Below are 19479 nucleotides of genomic sequence, written 5' to 3' on the forward strand. Positions count from 1 at the left end.
CCTGTATTTGCATATGGAACTTACCATATACTAGCTGTGAAATTTTGGACAAGTTTGTTAACAGCCCTCAAGTTCATTTTCTTTATTTATAAAATGTACATGAGTTTAGAACCTATGTCATTAGGTTGCAGTGAATTTAAAGAAAAGCATGCATGTGTGGACTCAGTAGTGAGTAATAACAGCCCAATTCTGTTAGCCACTGTTACCCTCACCATATTTTTACTTTGAATGTTTTTATTCTCATCTGTCATGATCCAGTTCAGGACCCACTTTCTTTCTCTAAGAGTCATTTCCTACTTTACATTTAGAATTCTCTCTCTCACTGTTCTGTGATCCTCTGGCATGTTTCACGTATATACTTTGCCCCCGTCACTGTCTTAAGAGTGACTCTCTTAGCATATGGGCAACCTCCTGATTCCAGATCCAACATGGGCCCTTCATCTGTCGCCTTGTATGCTCTTGACCTGCGCTCTATCTCTCCTTACCAGCGTCTACTTTATTGTTCTCTCCTCTGACACCCTTCTGCTTCTTTTCTACTCCTTACCTGGCCCTTTTCCATTGCTTCTAACACTTAAATAAGCATCTTCCTCAGATTCTGCCCTCTACTCTCTCTTTCTTTTCGTATCCTCCTCTTTCTCAATGATTTTATCCCCTCACAATTCTTTTCTAACAACCTACCCCCTTTGACCATTTTGTAGATCTCCCAGACTTTTTGCTCTTTGGCTTTTAAATATACACCATTTAATGTCACAGAACAGCAAAGGGCATCAGTTAGGAGTGTGGCATGAAGGCTGGAACTGAGTCATGAACATCTCAGTTATGATCCACTGTCATGACTCCCAGGTCTCATGATGAGACACGGTGCTCAAGTATTTATTTTCTGTTTCATGGAAACAGTTTTTAAAGGTACAATTCAAATTACAGAAAAACTGATTGGGATGAGTTTCTCTTCTGATACTGGTTGCACACATTGGAGCCAGAAATATGAGCTAGAAGCTTTCTACCTCTAGCTCTCTAACTAGGTAGATCCAACTGAGGATCTTAGCCTTAGAAATCTCCTGAAATTAAAATCATCCAGTTGCATAATAGCTTGATGGTTGTTCTAGAAAGTGTGCTCACGGACAAAAAATATACTCAAAATTCATTTTCACTGGCTGAGATATTATAAAACAGCAGGTTAGCCTTCTGCTTGTACATCATGTCATACAATAGGAAAACTAGAGGAGATTAAAATCTTCTCTGCATTAGTTTAGCCTCGTTATTTTTTAATATGGTATCCGAGACTTGTTACATTTAGAAGATGAGAATTTGGATAATAGGAGCAAGGAGAGAGATTAATTTTGGAGTTTCGGATCAATGACATAAGTATTGGACTGAATGAGCAACTGTAGAGCAGCCAGGTAATTACATGACAGTTAGATTATCTGACTTTAGTGTAGTGATGTACAATTCACAAAGTATGTTTATGTACATTTAGCTGATATGTGAATCCCTAATGACAGCCCCTAAGGCTTGTAAGAACTAAAACTCAAACAGAATAGGTGACTTAACCAAGAACACCCACACCTCATAAACAGAAGAGAAGGGTTTCAACCCAGTTTCTGACTCCACATTTCCATATGTTATTTTGTTTCTACCATACAAGACTCCTTATCTTTTGGCAAAGAATTGTAGGTACACAAGAGGTGGGAAAAGGCAAATAAAATGTTAAAGGAAGGTTTTTAAATGTAGACTTTAGTCTACACTGTATTTTTGCTCAAAACAAGTCCCATTCCTGCTTTTCTTTGCAGAAATGAAATATTAACCATTTTAAAACATGTGTTTCAGTAAACTTTATTCGTGAAAATAGGCAGGTGGATTGGATTTGGCCCACAGCCATAGTTTGCTTTCTTTTGGTGTAAAGCATTTTATTTATTTATTTTTTTTAATTTTAATTTTTTTTGACTGGAGTGTAGTTGATTTACAGTGTTTCAGGTATACAGCAAAATGATTCAGTTTTATTTATATGTGTTCTCCGGTTATTTTCCATTATAGGTTATTACCAGATATTGAATATAGTTCCCTGTGCTATACACAGGGAACAGCAGCTCCTTGTTGTTTATCTGTTTTATATATAGTAGTGTGTATCTGTTAATCCTAAATTCCGAATTCACCCCCTGCCCCTTTGGTAACCAGAAGTTTGTTTTCTATATGTCTGTGTCTATTTCTGTTTTGTAAATAAGTTCATTTGTATCATCTTTTTTAATATTCCACATATAAGTGATATCATATGATTTGTCTTTCTCTTTCTGACTTACTTCACTTAGCACACACACAGTGTATATCTTCTCTATCCAATCACCTGTCGATGGACATTTTGGTTTCTTCCATGTCTGGTGTAATGTAAATAGTGTTGTTACGAACATTGGGGGTGCATATGTCTTTTTGAGTTAGAGTTTTCTCTGGATATATACCCGGGAGTGGGATTGCTGGATCATATAGTAACTCTACTGAGAAAAGGGAACCCTCCTACACTGTTTGTGGAAATATAATAAATTGGTGCAGCCACTATGGAGGACAGTATGGAGGTTCCTTAAAAAACTAAAAATAGAGTTATGCTAACCATTTTTTATCTTCAGACACGTGGGGTCCAAATGGGAGAGACTCTTCTTTCCTTCATTTAAGAGTGTGGACTGTGAACTGCCTTATCAGGCTCATTACCCTGTGACCACTGACTTTACCTGAGAAACCTTTCCCTCATTTTCTGTTCCCTGGTCAAGAGGGAACTGGTGCTCTGGTGCCCAGGGTGAGAGCCCATGAAAACTTCTCTGGGATACCCAGAATCAATTGTTCAAGTTTTACTCAACTTGATTTGCATTGTGACTCCTGGCACAGAGGGTGGCGGTGTTTTGGCCCTACATTTATTTGGTTCTTTATAGTACTTGTCTGGAGTTTTGTTTTTGTTTTTTTTTCTTTTTTCTTTTTTCTTTTCCCTCTTCGCTTATATTTTTATTTTGTATTGAATTGTGTGTTTCATTAAACGTCCTTATCTTCCATACCAGACTTGGCTCTTTTGAAAGGATAAATGCATTTGTTTTCTTTCCTCTAACATTGGGTCAAGTTTCTCATCCTGAAACTCAGCTATTATCCATTATTAATGCTATTTTTCTTTCTTTACCAAGGGTGCCAATTTTGTATCTAAGTTGACATATTTTATTTAAGGAATGAGATAGGGAACCAAGTAATTTTTTCCCCTTTAGTGAAAAGCTAATGTTAACTTTCATACCACCGGCATCACTACTACCAAATCATTTGACTTCTTATAATATTTGTCCATATTCCTATCTGTTGGAAAAATCAAGTTTTGTCTCTGTGTGTATGTGTACTATATCGCTAATTGACTTACATGATTGACTACCACTGACTTACATTTATATGTTGAATAGCCAGAATTTAGTATAAATTTTAATATATTTAAGAGTTCTCACATTTTATGGCTTTATGCTGAACCCATGATTGGACTAGTATTCTATCAAATTTTTGTTCATTGATGTCACAGTATATGTTTCCTCCTGTAGAAAACTATGTGGCATTCCTGAAATTTTATGCTATGGGCAAGTAGGGTCTTTCTGTCCTATTTTATCAATATTCACTTTGTAGATAACTCCCCTTGGAACCACTAGCCACAGTGATGCACCTCAGTCATTCTAATCAATTGAATGCTGGTATATTCTGAAAGGATTTAAGGTTCTAGTAGCTTTGTATTATGTGTTTCCTTAACACTGTCTTTATTTATACTTTTTCTAAGTTCTGACCCAGAATTTTTTGACGCATTCTATATTTGAATGTAATTAAGAGGAAACTAGTTCAGTTAGCTTCATGACAATTCTTTCCTTCATTGCATAATTGTCTATTTGCTATTCTGTTCTCATTCTGTTACTTTACGTACTATTTTTGCTTTTCTTGTTCTTAGCCTCTTATTTCTAAGTGGATTCTTATTCTTATAATCTCCTTTGGAACTCTCTGTGATTCTAACTGTTGGCTTTAGTAATTACCTCTCTTGCCATTTAAAGATGACTTTTCCCCCCAATTTTATCCTCCCCAAGTTCAGGTCTCCATCTATTTGTTTTTCTTAACCATGGGTCTTAGCTATAGCCTAATCCTGTATTTGTGATGTCCCTTGTCTGGATCCTGCCTTCAAGACTTTCCTTTGTCCTACCACACCTTGGTCAGTGTCCACATAATTCTCCCATTCTTTTTGAAGTGTAGATCACAGACCTGGGCCCTCTGGTATCTTTGGACAAAGCAGTAGACATCCTTTATTGCTGAAGGGTAGCAGAGTTGCCTGAAAATTGTATCACAGAGATTTGGTTTGAATGCTCCTCAAACACACCAACCAAATCAATGGCTTGAACTGAAGCATGAACCCAAACACCGAATGAATTTCTGAAAGACCATTGATTTATTTATAGAAACTCCTGAATGAAAATTTTATTTGTCCTAATGTGGGAACAGAGAATAAAAACTACAAACAGTCAATACTAAGAAATGCAGCAAGGTGTCATTCTTAATGGGTTTCTGTTTGGAATAAATACAGAAACACCTTTGCCATTAATATTCTGGCATTAGAGAAAGAGCAAGAATTTGTAAAATGGCATAGGAAAAATTAAAATCAAGGCAAAGAATCAGTTATTTAAGAGTATTTTGCAGACAGTTATTATTTTAAAATGTGACCTAGTTAGCAAATGTTACAGGAAAAGACCCTCTTATTTTTTTTTCATTACTTCTGAATAAAGTAATCCACAACATAGTATTTCCTGTGTCACCTTCTCTTACCTCTACTACCCCAGCGCTGTTCCCACAAAGTACCACCCAAAACTTCACTCTCTGTCAGTGAGGTCAGCTTCTGGGGATGGAGCTACAAGGATCAGCTGCCTTTACACCCAAGGACCTGGGTTCTATTTTTTGCTTGGATCCTGTGTCCAGCTCCAAATTTCTCTTTTCCTCTATGACCAACCTTTACCTGGTCCACTAATTAATCTTGAACATGTAGTTAATTAACCACTTGTGAGTTTAGAGGATTTTGCCAAAGTAGATCTTGAACATAAGTATCTTGTTTATGATATTTTAATGATTTCTCATTATCCCTCTTTTGTTAAATGAAATTCCGAAAGTCAGGCAGGGATTGCCACGTCAAAGGTGCTTCTGTTTCATACGTGTTAATGAATAGCAACGGGAAGCCAAATTTAAGTAGAATAAAGCGTGGGTATTTATTTTAGAATAACATGGTTGAGAAAGGACAAAATCTCAAGGAAGCCCATCGTAATTGTATATATTTTTGTATTTACCATTTATCGATCACCTCTTATATTTCAAGCCCTATGCCTCATGTTTTGAATATACTGTCCTTTTCCACATAGCATCTAGTGACCTTTTAGTAAAAACTAAATGAGATGTCATTCCCAAGCCTAAAAAATCTAATAGCTTGAAATGTGCTTTGTTTTATATTAATATAGCCACTACAGCTTTATTTTGATTAGTGAGATAGCATGGGTTATTTTTTTTGTCCTTTTCCTTTTAACCCACTGTTGTTACAGGCAGTGTATCAGTTGAATATTGCTTTTTTTAAAATCCGATGTGATGATTTCTGTTTTTTAACTAAAGTAGCCATTTTTTAATGTGGTTATTAATATGTGGGGTTTGAATCTACCATCTTGCTATTTATCTATTTATGTCATCTATTGATACTCATTTTCTCTTGGATTGAGTATTTTAATGACTTTATCTTTCTGTTGGCTTATTAGTTATTACTTTTTGTTTAATTTGTAGTTGCTTTAGGGTTTATAAGATATATTTTTTTTAGTACCTTCAAATGATATGATACCACTTGAAGTGTGGAATGAAGCCATAAAACAGTATACTCCCATTTTGGGCTTCATACTGTTGGTATCACACATCTTACCTCAGCATATGTTTAAAACTCTTAACACATTGTTATTTTTACTTTCAACAGTCAGTTGTCTTTTATATCTACACACTACAGCGTTCCTCACTTTGCTGTGTAAATCTTGACTTCCATCTGGAATCATCTTTTTTCTGCCTGAAAAACTGCCTGTAGCAGTTTTTCTTCTTGCAGTGCTAATGAATTCTTTCAGTTTTTGTCTGTCTGAGGGAGTCTTTTTTAACCTTCATTTTGAAAAGCATTTTCATGGGTATGGAATCCCAAGTTGATAGGTTTTTTCTTTCAGCATGAAACATGTTTCTTTCAGCATTTTAAACATGTTGCTTCTTGTTTGAATTATTTGGGCAAGAAATCTGCCATTACTCTTAACTTTGTTCCTCTGTATTTGTGTCGTTTTCCTTCCAGTTGTTTTTGAAGATTTTCTCTGTTACTAGTTTTGCATAATTTGATTATGATTTACCTTGAATATAGTTTTCTCCACATTTTTGTCCTTGGGTTTCATTGAGTTTATTGGTTCTGTGGATTTATAATCGTAATTAAATTTGGAATTTTTTTTTTTAGCCATCACATTTTTCAAATATTTTTCCTGTACCTCCTTTCCTCTATTTCACGTATGTAAGTTATACATGTATTATTTTATTATTACACGTGTATTAGTCTTCTTAAAGTTGTTCCACAGCCCCCTGATATCTTTTTATTTTCTTTTTCCTCTTTTTTTCATTTTGAATAATTTCTGTGGCCATGTATTCCAGTTCAGTAATCTTTTCTTTTTTGGTGTCTAATCTGTTTTTGCCCATTCAGCCATCTCCAGTATAGCTTTCTACTCTAGAAATGCAGTTTGGTAATTTAAAAAATATGTATTTTTCATGTCTTTGCTTAAAATTCTTAATCTTTCCTCAACCTCCTCAAACATGAAATATAGTCATAGTAACTTTAAACTTTTCTGTCTAGTCTGTCAGTTGTGCATTTCTAGTTGTGTCTTCATTAAATTTTCTCCTCGTTGCTTTTATTTTCCTGATTCTCCGGGTGCCATGCTGTACTCTAGATACTTCTGTATTCTTACAAGTATTTTTGAACTTTGTTTTGGTAAGCAGTTAAATTACTTGGAAACAGTTTGGTACTTTCATGGCTTGTTTTAAGCTTTGTTACGTGAAATCAGAGTAGCCTTGAATCTAGAGTTACTTCTCCCTACAGTTGAGAATACCCTTCTGAGCACCCTACTCAATGCCACATGAATTATGAGGCTTTTCCACTCTGGCTGGTGAGAACAGGCACTGTTCCCAGCTTTGTCTGAGGATCAGGCACTGCTACCGCCAGTGCTTTTGACTGATTCTTTTCCCAGCTTTCAGTAGTTTTCTCACATGCATGTGCTGATCAGTTCTACAGGTAAAGACATGAGGGGGGACCTCTTGAGATCTCCCGAGCTTTCTGTCCGTGCTGCTCTGTCCTTTCTGGTCCTCTGTCCTGAGAACTCTAGCTGCCTTGGTATTCCCAGACTCTTTCCTCTCTTGTCTCAACTCATGGAGACCTCCTGGCTCCACCTGGATTCCTTCTCCCTGTGCTAGTTTGGAAACTCTTCCCAGACAGTAAGCTGGGGCAGTCATGGAGTGCGCCTGAGAAACTGTGTGTCAGTGTCTGAAACCGTTGCCTGGGGAGGGGATGGGAAGTAAGTTTAGTCCCTATTTTTCCATCTTTGGCCAGGAGGGAATTTGCCTCTGAACCTCCTAATGGTTTCTATTTCCATTATAATTTGTAAGAAGATCTAGTACCTATTTCTTCAGCCTCATATTCACTACACCCTTTTTGTCCACTGTATTTCAGCCATGTTCAGTGTCTGCTTCCATCTCAGATTTGCCGTTACCCTTGCTGCTCCCTCTACTTCAGCCCAGATGCCAGTTCCATGTGGTCGCACTCATTATAATGATGGTCCTCATCATTCTCTATCTATGCTGTCCTACTTATTCATAAGGACTTATCCTTATCTAAAATGATCTTGTCTATTTGTTTTATTGTTTCTCTGTCTTTTTCTGTTTACTTATAGTACACTCCATTTGGACCAGGTCCATGTCATCTTATTTTCAGTGTGTATCCCCAAGGCCTAAAACAGTATTTGGCACATAATAAGTGTTCAATGAATAATTGGACACATAAATGAATGAGTAATTATATCTGACTGCCACATAACTCCAGAAATAGTCCTTACCATTTCGTAGCTGAGGCAACTTGTTCACTCAGCCAATAACTGGTACAGCTCATCTGTGAAGAACAGTTTTGTGGCACTAAAGGACATCCTCCATTTTTTTATGGTGATAGTCACTCCTGTATTTTTGTTTGCTGTAGGTGCCCAGTGTACTTGAAGTTGCCTGTAGCAATGGTTTCTGTTTGCTTCATCACTGGAGCAAATTTATTTTTAATATTTAAAAGTTAACTTGAACTAATAAATACAAATTACTTAGTATGTTTGGGTAGGAAATTAAATTATTGAGTTGTTGAAATTAAGTTTTTGGAAACTGTCAGTTTCTAGGTTTTCTTCTTTGAGATTTTAAATCTTCTAAATAAACAACTGAAAAGTGGCAGCATTTGAGTCCATAATAGGAATTATGGTTGGTTTTGTTGCTTTTTGGTATAGAAACATGATTCTTTCTAGTTAGAACATCTATGTAGTATTGAAATTTTATGGCACAATCTGCTTAATGTGTTTCATTTGCAAAAACAAAACAAAACATCATTATAGTCACATACTAATTACTAGCCATGCATCATTCATTTGAAATAAAGCTGAAAGCATTTTGTAGTTATAAGCAAAAAGGTCTCTTATGATTCATCACTTTGCAAACAGCATTGTTTTAAGGTTGCTTTTTAGATCCAAGCATCGTCCAGTGCCTGGGAAGCATTTTCCATATTCTGCACATCTCATTGTATAGGTCTGGATCTTCTCTTCTAAGACTGTTTTGGAAACGTAATGGAGAAGGGGAGATTGGACTTATGAACCAAGTTACTATAGAGTTAGGCAATTTTACCACACTGGTGGCTTAAGGTGTAATTATTGTATATATATATATATATTACTGGTTTATACTCATTCTTGAAGCCATCTGGAAGGATCTGTAAAGTGCATTTTTAATAAAGCTGAGTAAATACTATAATGGGTATTCTACTTAATGGCTGTCTCCATTAACACAAAGTTGAAAATTTTATGAAAATAGTTTGTATACATGCTGCTTACATAGTCTCAAAACATCTTCCTATAAATTACTTATTAATTACAGAGAAAAAATATAACTTTACATTGGAAAAACTGGCGGACATCATCTTAGCTAAGTATGTATGTATAACTTTTTTTTTTCCTTTATTGTACATATAAACAAAGAGGCAGGAGAGAATATGATGAAGCAAATGGTAGAAAATGGAAACATTTATTTAATCTGAGTAAAGAGTTTTTGTATTCTTAAAACTGAAATTCCAAGAAAAAGTTTTAAAAATTTACAGTAACAAAAAACCATAAAATACTTAGGAAGAAATTTTTAAAAACCCGTGGAAACCACTAACAGTGATAAAATGGATAAAATATGCAGGTCATCTGTTGTAAGAGGGGAGACAACCAGCAGAAGAAAACTGCAACCTTGAGAAAACAGGAGCTCCATGAACTTACGAACACTCAGCTTTTGTCCTGGTGAGAGTTTCCACTTACAGCAAAGAGAGTGAGTCAGAGAAAAGGGCATGGTTTTTGTCTGAGTGGAGGAGGCAGAGATCAGAATTTATAGCAGCCAAAACAGGGCTCATTATAGGGGAGTGAATTGTGCAGAAAGGGACTCCAGTAGTCATGTGAGGATCTCCCTTGAGTCTGTCCCTGGGGGCTGAGATGTTCATAGACTGAGCAAGATTGGCCAGATAGCACTTGCTACAATGTGAGGGTAGAACAGAGATACCACAGGTCCACCATTACTGGGAGGTATCGGAGTTCTGGCCCTGCTGAAACAGAGGAAGCTTCTGAATGTCTTATTAACTTACTTGCCATTCATTCAAACAACTGGAAATGTTATACCTCAGAAAAGAGGATTAATGTCCTAAAAGAGTACCTACTGTAGACGCATCCTAACAAAACCTATAATCATACATCCTACTGTAGTCACACATCCTCACAGAGTCCTCAGGGAAGAATGAGTTCTACGAAGTTAGATGCGCTAGGGAAACATCTTCCACTTTCCATTAGACCCACACTAACGTAGTGTAAGCTCAAGCCTATTAAGCCTATTAGGTAGGAAGCCTTTTGAGCAGTTTAAGGTGATCACCCAGGGATTGATTTGGCTGCTAAGACTGAACATTCTTCAAAGGAATATTACAACTCCAGAGTGGTTACAACATTGCCATGTTTAATTAAGAAGTAAAGAATAACAAAACGGGATACACCGTAAAAGGAAAAAACAAACAAACAGGGTGGTCCAGATTTTGGATTTCAAAAAAAAAAAAGACTTTAATGTGGATATTATAAATGTGTTCTAAGAATGAAAGGAAATTATCTTTAAGGAATTAAAGGAAAACATGACTTTAATTAAGGACTCTTTGCAGGAAGATGATAACTATAAAAATTTGCCATATGGGAATTCTCAGACCGAAAAGTTCAATAACTGAATTGAAATATTCAGTTGAGGGGTTAATAATATGTTGGATATAGTCAGACACTCTAAAACACCTATAATTGGAATCCTAAAAGGAGAAGAGAGTGAGAGTGTGGCTGACAAAATTTTTGAAGAAATGATGACCAAGAAATACCAAATTAAGTGAAAAACGTAAACTTGATGGTTCAAGAATCTCAGCAAACCCCAACCAGGTTAAATATGAAGAGAAAGACACTTGGCACATTCTAATCAAACTCCTGAAGGCCAAAGGTAAAGAGAAAATCATGAAAGTAACTTGAGGAGGGAAATGAGACACATGTAAGAAAATAAAGAGAAATTTAGCTGACTTTGCAAAAACTGGAATGCAGAAGTCAACAGAAGGATGTGTTTAAAGTGTTGAAATAAAAAGCTTGTTAAACTCAAAATTCTCAACTTAGTAGATACTCTTCTCAAAATGTAAAATAAGCACATTTTTATTTATGTGACAACTGAGAGAGTTTGTGGCCATCAGACCTGCCCTATGAGAAATGCTAAAGGTTGTCCTTCAGGGCAAGTGGAAATGATACTAGACGAACACTGATATCCACAAAAAGCAATGAAGAGGACGTGAGAGAGTAAATAAACTGTTTTCTTTCTTCTTGTAATTTACTTAAAAGAAAACTAATAATTTAAAGAATAACACTTCAAGATGGAGTTTATATGTACATAGAAGTAAAAGATACGATAGCTGTTGCATGAATCATGGGATTGGACAAGTGTAATTGTGCTGCTGTAACATTATAGCACGTGTGAAATGAATCAGAAGGTGTGAAATACTTCAAAGGGGAAGCAGGAAATTAAAAAAAAAATGAGCAGGCACAATATTGACTTAATAGTAACTAAAAAATATATAGTGACTCTAAATAGACTACATATGGATGCATATTGTTAGTCCTAGAGCACCCAGGAGAAATATAAGAAAGAGGTATAGTTAAGAAGCCAGCAGAAGAAATAAAATGGAATACTAAAAATTACCCGATTAACACAAAAGCATGATAGGGATAAAAAAGAAGTAAATAGCAAAAAGGACAAATGGAAAACAGATAGTAAACAATGGCTATGTATATTTCAGAGTGTGTATTTCTAGACAAATCTCATTACAGGAAGTAGTGGCATTACACAATGATACAAGGAGTAATTTACTAGAAACAATCATCTTAAATATGTATGTACCTAATAAAGAACATTAAAATCCATGAAACAAAACCTGCAGAATGAAACGGAGAAATAGATAACTTCCCAATCATAATGAGACTTTAATGCCCTTCTTTCAGTAAATTCCAGAAAAAGTAGGCCAAAAAAGAAATCAGTAAATAGTTAAAAAATCAAGACCGTTCTATCAACCAGCTTGTTCTAATTGGTATTTATAGAACATTTCCTACGTAACTGCAGATAAACATTTTTTTCAAATACACACGGAGCAAACATTCACCAAGGTAAACCATATGGGAACATAAAATAAGTCTCAGTGATTTTCAAAAGATTGAAATCTTGCAGGGTATGTTTTCTGTCTAAAGTGGAAGTAAATTGGATGACAACAACAATAGAGTATCTCTCACTGTTTGAAAAGTGGCTAACATAGTTTAAAATTATTTGTGGGTCAAAGAAGAAATTATTTTGAACCTAATGAAAATGAAAGCACTGAAAAAGAAATTATCAAATTACCAAGATCAGGAATCAAAGAAGGGAAAACAGAAAATTAGAGACCCTTATCATACATAAACACATGTGCAAAAATTGTCAGTAAAGTATTTTTGTATCAGATAATGCAATGCATAAAAAGGAGAGTATATCGTGACCAAGTGGTAGCAGGTTTTGGCTTAACATTTGGAAATTAATAAATATTGTTGACTGTCTTATCAGAAAATAGGGAGAAAAATCGTATAATTATCTAGATATGAAATAAAAAGCATTTGACAGAATTTTACCTTGTTTATGATAACTAAAAACTCTTAGCAAGTAGAAATAGAAGGAAACCTTCTTAACCTGGTAAAGGACATTTATGGAAAACATGGAGGAGCAACCCTCATACTTAAATGGGGAAGAGTAAATACTTTTTCATTCATGATTAGAAATTGAGCAAGGATATCTATTACCACTTTTTAGCATTATAATGTATGTTCTAACTTGTGTAATAAAACTGGAAATGAGATAAAAGGCATATATGCTGGAAATGATGGAAGTGGCCTGATTGTATGAATTCATAAGGAATCCTCACAATCAGCTTTGTTAGAAGTCAGCAGTGAATTTAGCAAGGTCACAGGATTGTCAGTGTACCAAAATCAGTTGTATTTCTCTCTAGAAACAATGATATATTGGAAAATAAACATAAAAAAATTTAATTTACAGTAGCACCAAAAAATGTAAAAAACTTTGAACATTTTCCATACTGAAAACCTCAAGGTATTGCTGAGGGAACTTAAAGAAATTGTAAGTAGATGGTGATATTTATCATGCTCTTAGGGTAGAAGACTTATTTTATTAAGATTTTATTTTCCCCTCAAATGATCTATTGATTCTTAATACACATATGACACACATTCTCAATCAATCCCAGAAGGTTTTGTAATAGTAACTGACAAGATATTACAAACATATATATGGCATGCAAAGTGCTTTGAATAGACAAAATCAATTTTGAAAAAGGACTTGGAGGACCTAGACTACTGACTTGATATCAAGACGGTAAAGTTTTGGCTTAAGGATATACAAATAAACTTTTTTCCTCAAAAGTTTAGAAGTAGACTCACAAAGACACCATCAGTTGATTTTCAACAAAGACTTTAAGGCTAGTGAATGGGGAAAGGAAGTTCTTTGTATCGAATGATGCTGTGAAACTTGGATATTGTGTGGGCTAAAATGAATCACAATTCCTGCATCACACCACCAATAACGAGGGATGGAGTATAGACCTAAACATGCAAAGAGAATATAAAGCTTCTGGAATAAAGCATAACATTGGCAAAGGGGTGTATATTGGCATAACCTACTTTGTAAAAAGTTTGACAATCTCTTATACGGTTAAGTAAACATTTACGCCAGGCCTTTTGGGTGAATGTTTAATAGGAAGAAATGAAGACTCCTACAAGAATATTCAACGTCCAGTACGAGTTTCCCTGGGCTGCATAACAAACACCCATGACCTTAGTGGTTAAAACAATAGTCATTTACCCTCCATGTTTCTGGAGGCCAAAAGTTCTTCATCGGGATGTTGGCAGGGTTGGTTCCTTCTGGAGATTCTGAGGAAGAGTCTGTACCATTCCTCTCTCCTAGCACCTGATAGCTGCCTGTAGCCTTTAGTGCATCTTGACTTGTAGCATTACTCCAATCTCCGCCTCCTAGGCTTCACATTGCCTTCTCCTGTGTGTGTCTTTCTCTCTTCCTTCTCTTAAAATGACATGGCACCCTAAACCCTGCATCATCACACCTGGAGATTTTCAACTTAATTACACCTGTAAAGACCCTATTTCTAAATAAGGTCAGTCTTAGTTACCTGGATTAGGACTTATCCTTTGAGTGCTTATTCAACCCCACCCGCTATATTACCCCAAACTGGGAAAAAAAAAAACAAAAAAAAAAAACCAAACTCCATCAATAGGAAAGTGGCTAAACAAATTTGGGTGTATCCTTGCAATGAAATATTACTCATTAATAAAAAGAAATGAAGTACTCCATCACATTACATGTGTATGCATCTCACAGTCTTTACTGAGTGAAGGAAGCCAGACACAAAAAAAGTGTTTACTGAAAGTTTCATTAATGTGAATTTCAAGAACAGGCAAAACTAAATTATAGTGATAGCAATCAAAACATCGGTTTCCTACGTTAGGCAGGGATTGTCTGGAAGCAGACGTGAATGAATTAAGACAGCAGAATGGTTCTGGGTTTTATGCCAGCTCTTTAATTCATCAGATATGAAACTTATGTGTTAAGAGCGTTTGCTAAGACTGCCAAGTTAAATAAGAAGTCTCTCGCTCTCTAACTTTACCACCTTCAGATCCCGAGTATCTGCAGAACTTATTTGGACCTTCTGTGAAATCTTTAGTGGTCCAGAATTGATACGTATTTGTTAAACAAAGAGAAAGGATACCTGGTGTCTATAGCCAGTTGTCTGTTTCTTGACTAGCTGCAGGAAAGGATACATTTTATCCTTTCAGTGTATTTTTTTAATAGTTCTTGGCTTTGCCTTACTCCTGTGGAAAAATATTAAAAAATGCCATATGCACTTTGCTATTGTGTAGTTAAAAAATAATTTTAGCTTAAAAGTTTTATCATAAGGGCACATTTATTTTAAAAACACTTACGATATTCTGAGCGCTATCCAGGCATAAGGCACTTGAATAGCTATGTTTTTGATGTCTTTTCCGAAGTGAAATGAACTTCTCTTTTTTTCTGAGAATTCTGGAGATCATGAAAACATTGGCTGACTAACAGTAAAGGGGAGATATTTTTCATATAGTTTAATTAGGAAAATCAAGTTCAAAAATTTCTCTTAAGTGTCTTAATTCTGTTCTTAGACCACTTTCCTTTCTCAGATATCACTTTCCTCTCTCATCCCTTTGTCATTTTCTCTAGTCTTGTCTTTCACAAGATAAAGATACATTTTTTTTTTCACATTCTCCTTGCTTCTCACACCTCTCCAACAGGGAGTGAAAGAAATAGCTAATATGGAAAGATAGTGGAGGTGCATCTGGCAACATACAGGAGGAGTCAGAGATACCAAGAAGAAAGGGTAGAAATATGAATTAGTAGCAGGCAGAGCTCACAGTAGGATCGTCTCCATGGTGTTTTATCTAATAACTACTGTGGGGAAATTAAAGTCTGTTCCTACTCACAGGTAAACCTAGAAGTAGTTTGAGTATCAGATGACTTTTAAGTTGTGGTTATTAACTTCCACACTATGATGCTCTAAGTGGCATGTGCATTTAGCTAGCAGCAAGTTAGCTCATGTCTTACTGGCCCTGTGACCTTGAAGAAGTCATTTAACCTTTCAGAAATGCTGTGCTATTATTCCTTATAATTATGTATTTAACAAAATATATAAAGGTTAAGAATAGTAAGTCAATTAAGACTCAAGCTGGTAACTTTTCAATCAGCAGATTATTTGTACTATTAGAAAGTTAAATGAATGATTAATTAGTTTTATAACAACTTCAGGGAAGAATAATAAAGATATGGAGCACGTTTTAAAATTTCTTTTGAGGTGTGCCTACATGAGTCTACAGGCAAGAAGTGGGAGAAAAACCCAACAAATTTTGAATAAGTTGGCTCTTGAAAATCTCTTATTTATAAAAGAAACTGAATAAAGAGGACCAGACACAGTGTTAAATGTAGTTGGTATAAAAATGTCAAATGGATTCTGGTTCTTTCCCTGGGAAATAATGGATAAAGTTAAAATTATATATGAAAAAATCATAACCATAATGAGATTATGGGAGAGTACATCTCCCTGAAGACATTTTCTACTTTTTACCCTTTAAGACAGATGGAAAGAATTAGATAATACAAGGGGAGCCACCACGACTTCTGTGCCTCTCACAGCACCGAGTGGGCACCCAGTCAATACTTGCTGGTTTATTGATTTTCTAAAGGTCTTTTCATTTTACTCTGTACCTGCTCCAATAGCACATATGTTACCAACAAACAAAATTTTGAAATAAAAATTACCCTTAGTCTTCTGGATGTTGCTTGCTGATTTAACCTGTCCCTATTCTTAAGGTTTTTTTTCCTTCTGGTACATGACATTTGTGGTGGTGTGATGGGGAGATTGCCCGAGTACTGCTCCTTGCCTTCCAAAAATGGTAGTGAAATCAAAATGTTTTGATTTTCTTTTTTATGCTTTTAGATTGATCTTCAGATGGTAACTCATTGTCAGATTTTGCTGCTGGGAGTTCACATTGCTAAGACTGTAATAATAAATGTAAAAGATACCTCTGTAAAAATGAAATTCTAATTTCTTCTAACATTCTAATTACTAATATTTTACAGTTAAACTTTTGCAATAACTCTTTCCTTTCTTCTTCTTCTTTTTTTTAATGACTTTCTGTTACCATTGACAATATTATTCGAGCACCAGAGCTCTCCATTTCTGCATTCAGTCTAATCTTTGGCAGATAAGTCAGAGTTCTAGATTCTTGAACAAGCAAATAGAATGCAAATGTCCAACAAAGAAAAGAAAAGAGAAAGAAAAAAAAAAAGAATGCAAATATCCAGTGTTGATAGAATATATGAGGTGATAAACTTTCTTCAAGGTTTTAAAAAATATTTCCCAATTTTTTCACCTTTTTTCCTTTGATCTCATCTGCAGAAACAGACTTTGATTTGACCAAAGAGAAAAATAGCCCTGATATTATCATCAAAGATCATTAGGTTTAGACCTTAGAACATTAGCTTTCATTGAGTTTTTGTTTGTTTGTTTGTTTGTTTGTTTTTTGTTTTTTTTTTTAATGAAAGTGGCACCATTTGGCCTGGGGGATCAGAATGGGCTAAATGGTGGACCAAAGCCAGCTGCTAGCCCCAGTGATCTCTGAAGTTTTGAAGGTTCTCTCTAGTACAGTAATTTTGTTCGCTAAAATGCATGTATTATCAGCCAAAGTTAGAAGAAAGAACAACATGAAAAGGACATCTAATTTAAAAAGGTGCTCAAAGATCTGTTTAGGTTACCTTTCCTGACTTTGCATTGTCAGCGCTTTCCGTAAACTCACTTGGTTCTACATTACATCATAAGACTTACTCTTTTTTCAAGGTACCTGTCCCAAGTGCTAGGTAGACTCATTATTCATACAAATCTAGGTTATATTTTTTTCTAGGAAAATTAATTACTTTGTACTGGCTACATATGGTTAGCTTGTCAGCAGGAAAGCTTTAACATACTTTGGGGTGGTTTAATGCAGGCATTTAAGTAGTCTTTTTTTTCTCTTTGTGCATGGAAGAGTACACTAATATATGCTAAAATTAATGTATTTTGTAATACTAATATTCTGCTTGGGATACTGGAGAATTCTTTTCTTGTTTATTGCAAAGTACCAAATACCTGACTTCACAGTCATGAATAAGGGCTGTAAGAAGAGATGCTCAGCCCGTCCCACACCTTCTGAATGGCCGTGGCTGTGCTTGTGTGAGTGCTCCCTTGTACCTCTTATTATTCTAAAGGGTAAATTAAATGTAGCAGAGCACTATACAGAATTGGTCCAATATAATATGAACATCTTCATTTGCAGTGTTTAAGTAAGGATGCAAATTCCTGCTGAGTGAGTCCATTTGGGAGCATTTTAAGACACGTGAAATAGACTTTCTGAGAAGTAATCACTGCTTACTGTGTGTCCTGGAAATAACGCTGTCCAAACAGAATGATTCATGCCCACCAAGAATCAGCATTCTAATAGGATATCTTTGTCTTTCTAAAACTTCTGTATTACTAAAATTTATTCTGTAAAACCATTCTTTGGAATGTTTCTTTGTATTTTAAAAAAATGTAATTTTTGACCTTACAGTTTCTTTACTCTCTTCTAGGAAAAACATTTTTCTCTAGGTAGGAACTGGAAGATATTCCTTGACTTCAGGGAATTTTAAGACATTCCTTTTGTGCTTTGTAGAGGACACTTATTAACTGTATCAGTAGAGTTTTTAGAATCTTGGCTGTATGCACATAACTGTTTAACTTGTCAGGAGTCTGGGAGAATACTGTATGTAATTTAGATATTTATTGTTACCTGCTGAGAAGCTTTTTTGTCACTATAAGAATTTGGTTTGTCTAAAGATATTCTCTCAGGAGTATCTACTGAGAGCTCTTTATTGCTTATTTTGTTAGATGCATAGACTGGGTTATGTTGTTAAGTCATTAAGGCAGTGTCTATAGGATCCTATTAAAGTCTGATAAGTCCAGGCTTTTGGATTTTATATTATTTTTTGTATTTTATTTTAAGTAACAATCATTGTATTATGAGCAGATAGCTTGCTTTCTCCTTCACAGAAATCCTGTAAGCTTCATGTGGCATGGTATTTCTAGCTTTTCCTTTAGGGTCTGGGACTAACACAGCTATTGCCCATTTTAATCCTGTCATGTTCTGTCACTGTTTTTTTCCTGACCTTGCCTCACAGTGTTTTTGATGTTTATAGCAGTTCACCCGCTTTACTGCTGCTGCCCCCATCAATCTGTTTTAAGTCTCAAACTCCTAATATGCTTGGTCAAGGAATTCCTATGTAGCTGAAATGTGGTGCGTCTCCAGCTCTTGGGCTCTTCCCCTCACATGTCGTTGTTAGGACACGGGTTGGGGGGGTTGGATTTTGAATTTAAGGCAAGAACTTGCTGATCCTCTAGCCCTTTTGTTCTTTTTGACACTTTCAAGCCCCTGCATACCCAGGAGGGAAACCCAGAACGCCAGACAGGGTAGGCTTGGCACGTGGTGGACCTGTGGCTTTGCACTGCTTACGTCTCCTGCTGTGCCCGTGTTTCCTGACTCTGACTCTGCTAATTTAGTATGTGTCAGGAGTCATTCTGCTGTCCTGTGTTTCTGAAGAAAGTCAATTTAGTACGAATTGGGACCTGTTTACTCTCCCTCTGTCTGACACACACTGCTGGTCAGCAGGGCTTCTAAGGACAGCAATTGCTATTTGAAGAAAACAAACCCCCGTTAGACCTTTCTGAATCTGTTTTAAACATGATCCAGCATATGTCAGTATCGAACAGAAATTAAAGCAGTGATACGAATGCTTTGTAAATGGCTGCCTCTGTCTTCTGTTACCTTCAAAAAATTATTTTTAAGTATATGTACTTTATACTTAATTAAACTTTGTCACTTAATTAAAGCTTTCTTTCTGTTGAGCATCTAAATTGTTAATTTTTTTCTGAGGGATGAGTGTGGATTCCTTACAAAAACA

At 35.6% G+C, this 19479-nt stretch overlaps 1 protein-coding gene across 2 annotated transcripts in view; it reads left to right on the forward strand.

Moving 5' to 3' along the window:
* Positions 1 to 19479, forward strand: part of DIAPH3 (diaphanous related formin 3) — a 471599-nt gene that overhangs the window by 243990 nt on the left and 208130 nt on the right. The gene's annotated exons all lie outside the window — the stretch shown is intronic.

This window comes from Camelus dromedarius, chromosome 13 (assembly GCF_036321535.1).
Source record: "Camelus dromedarius isolate mCamDro1 chromosome 13, mCamDro1.pat, whole genome shotgun sequence".
In the NCBI taxonomy this organism is placed as follows: Eukaryota; Metazoa; Chordata; class Mammalia; order Artiodactyla; family Camelidae; genus Camelus; species Camelus dromedarius.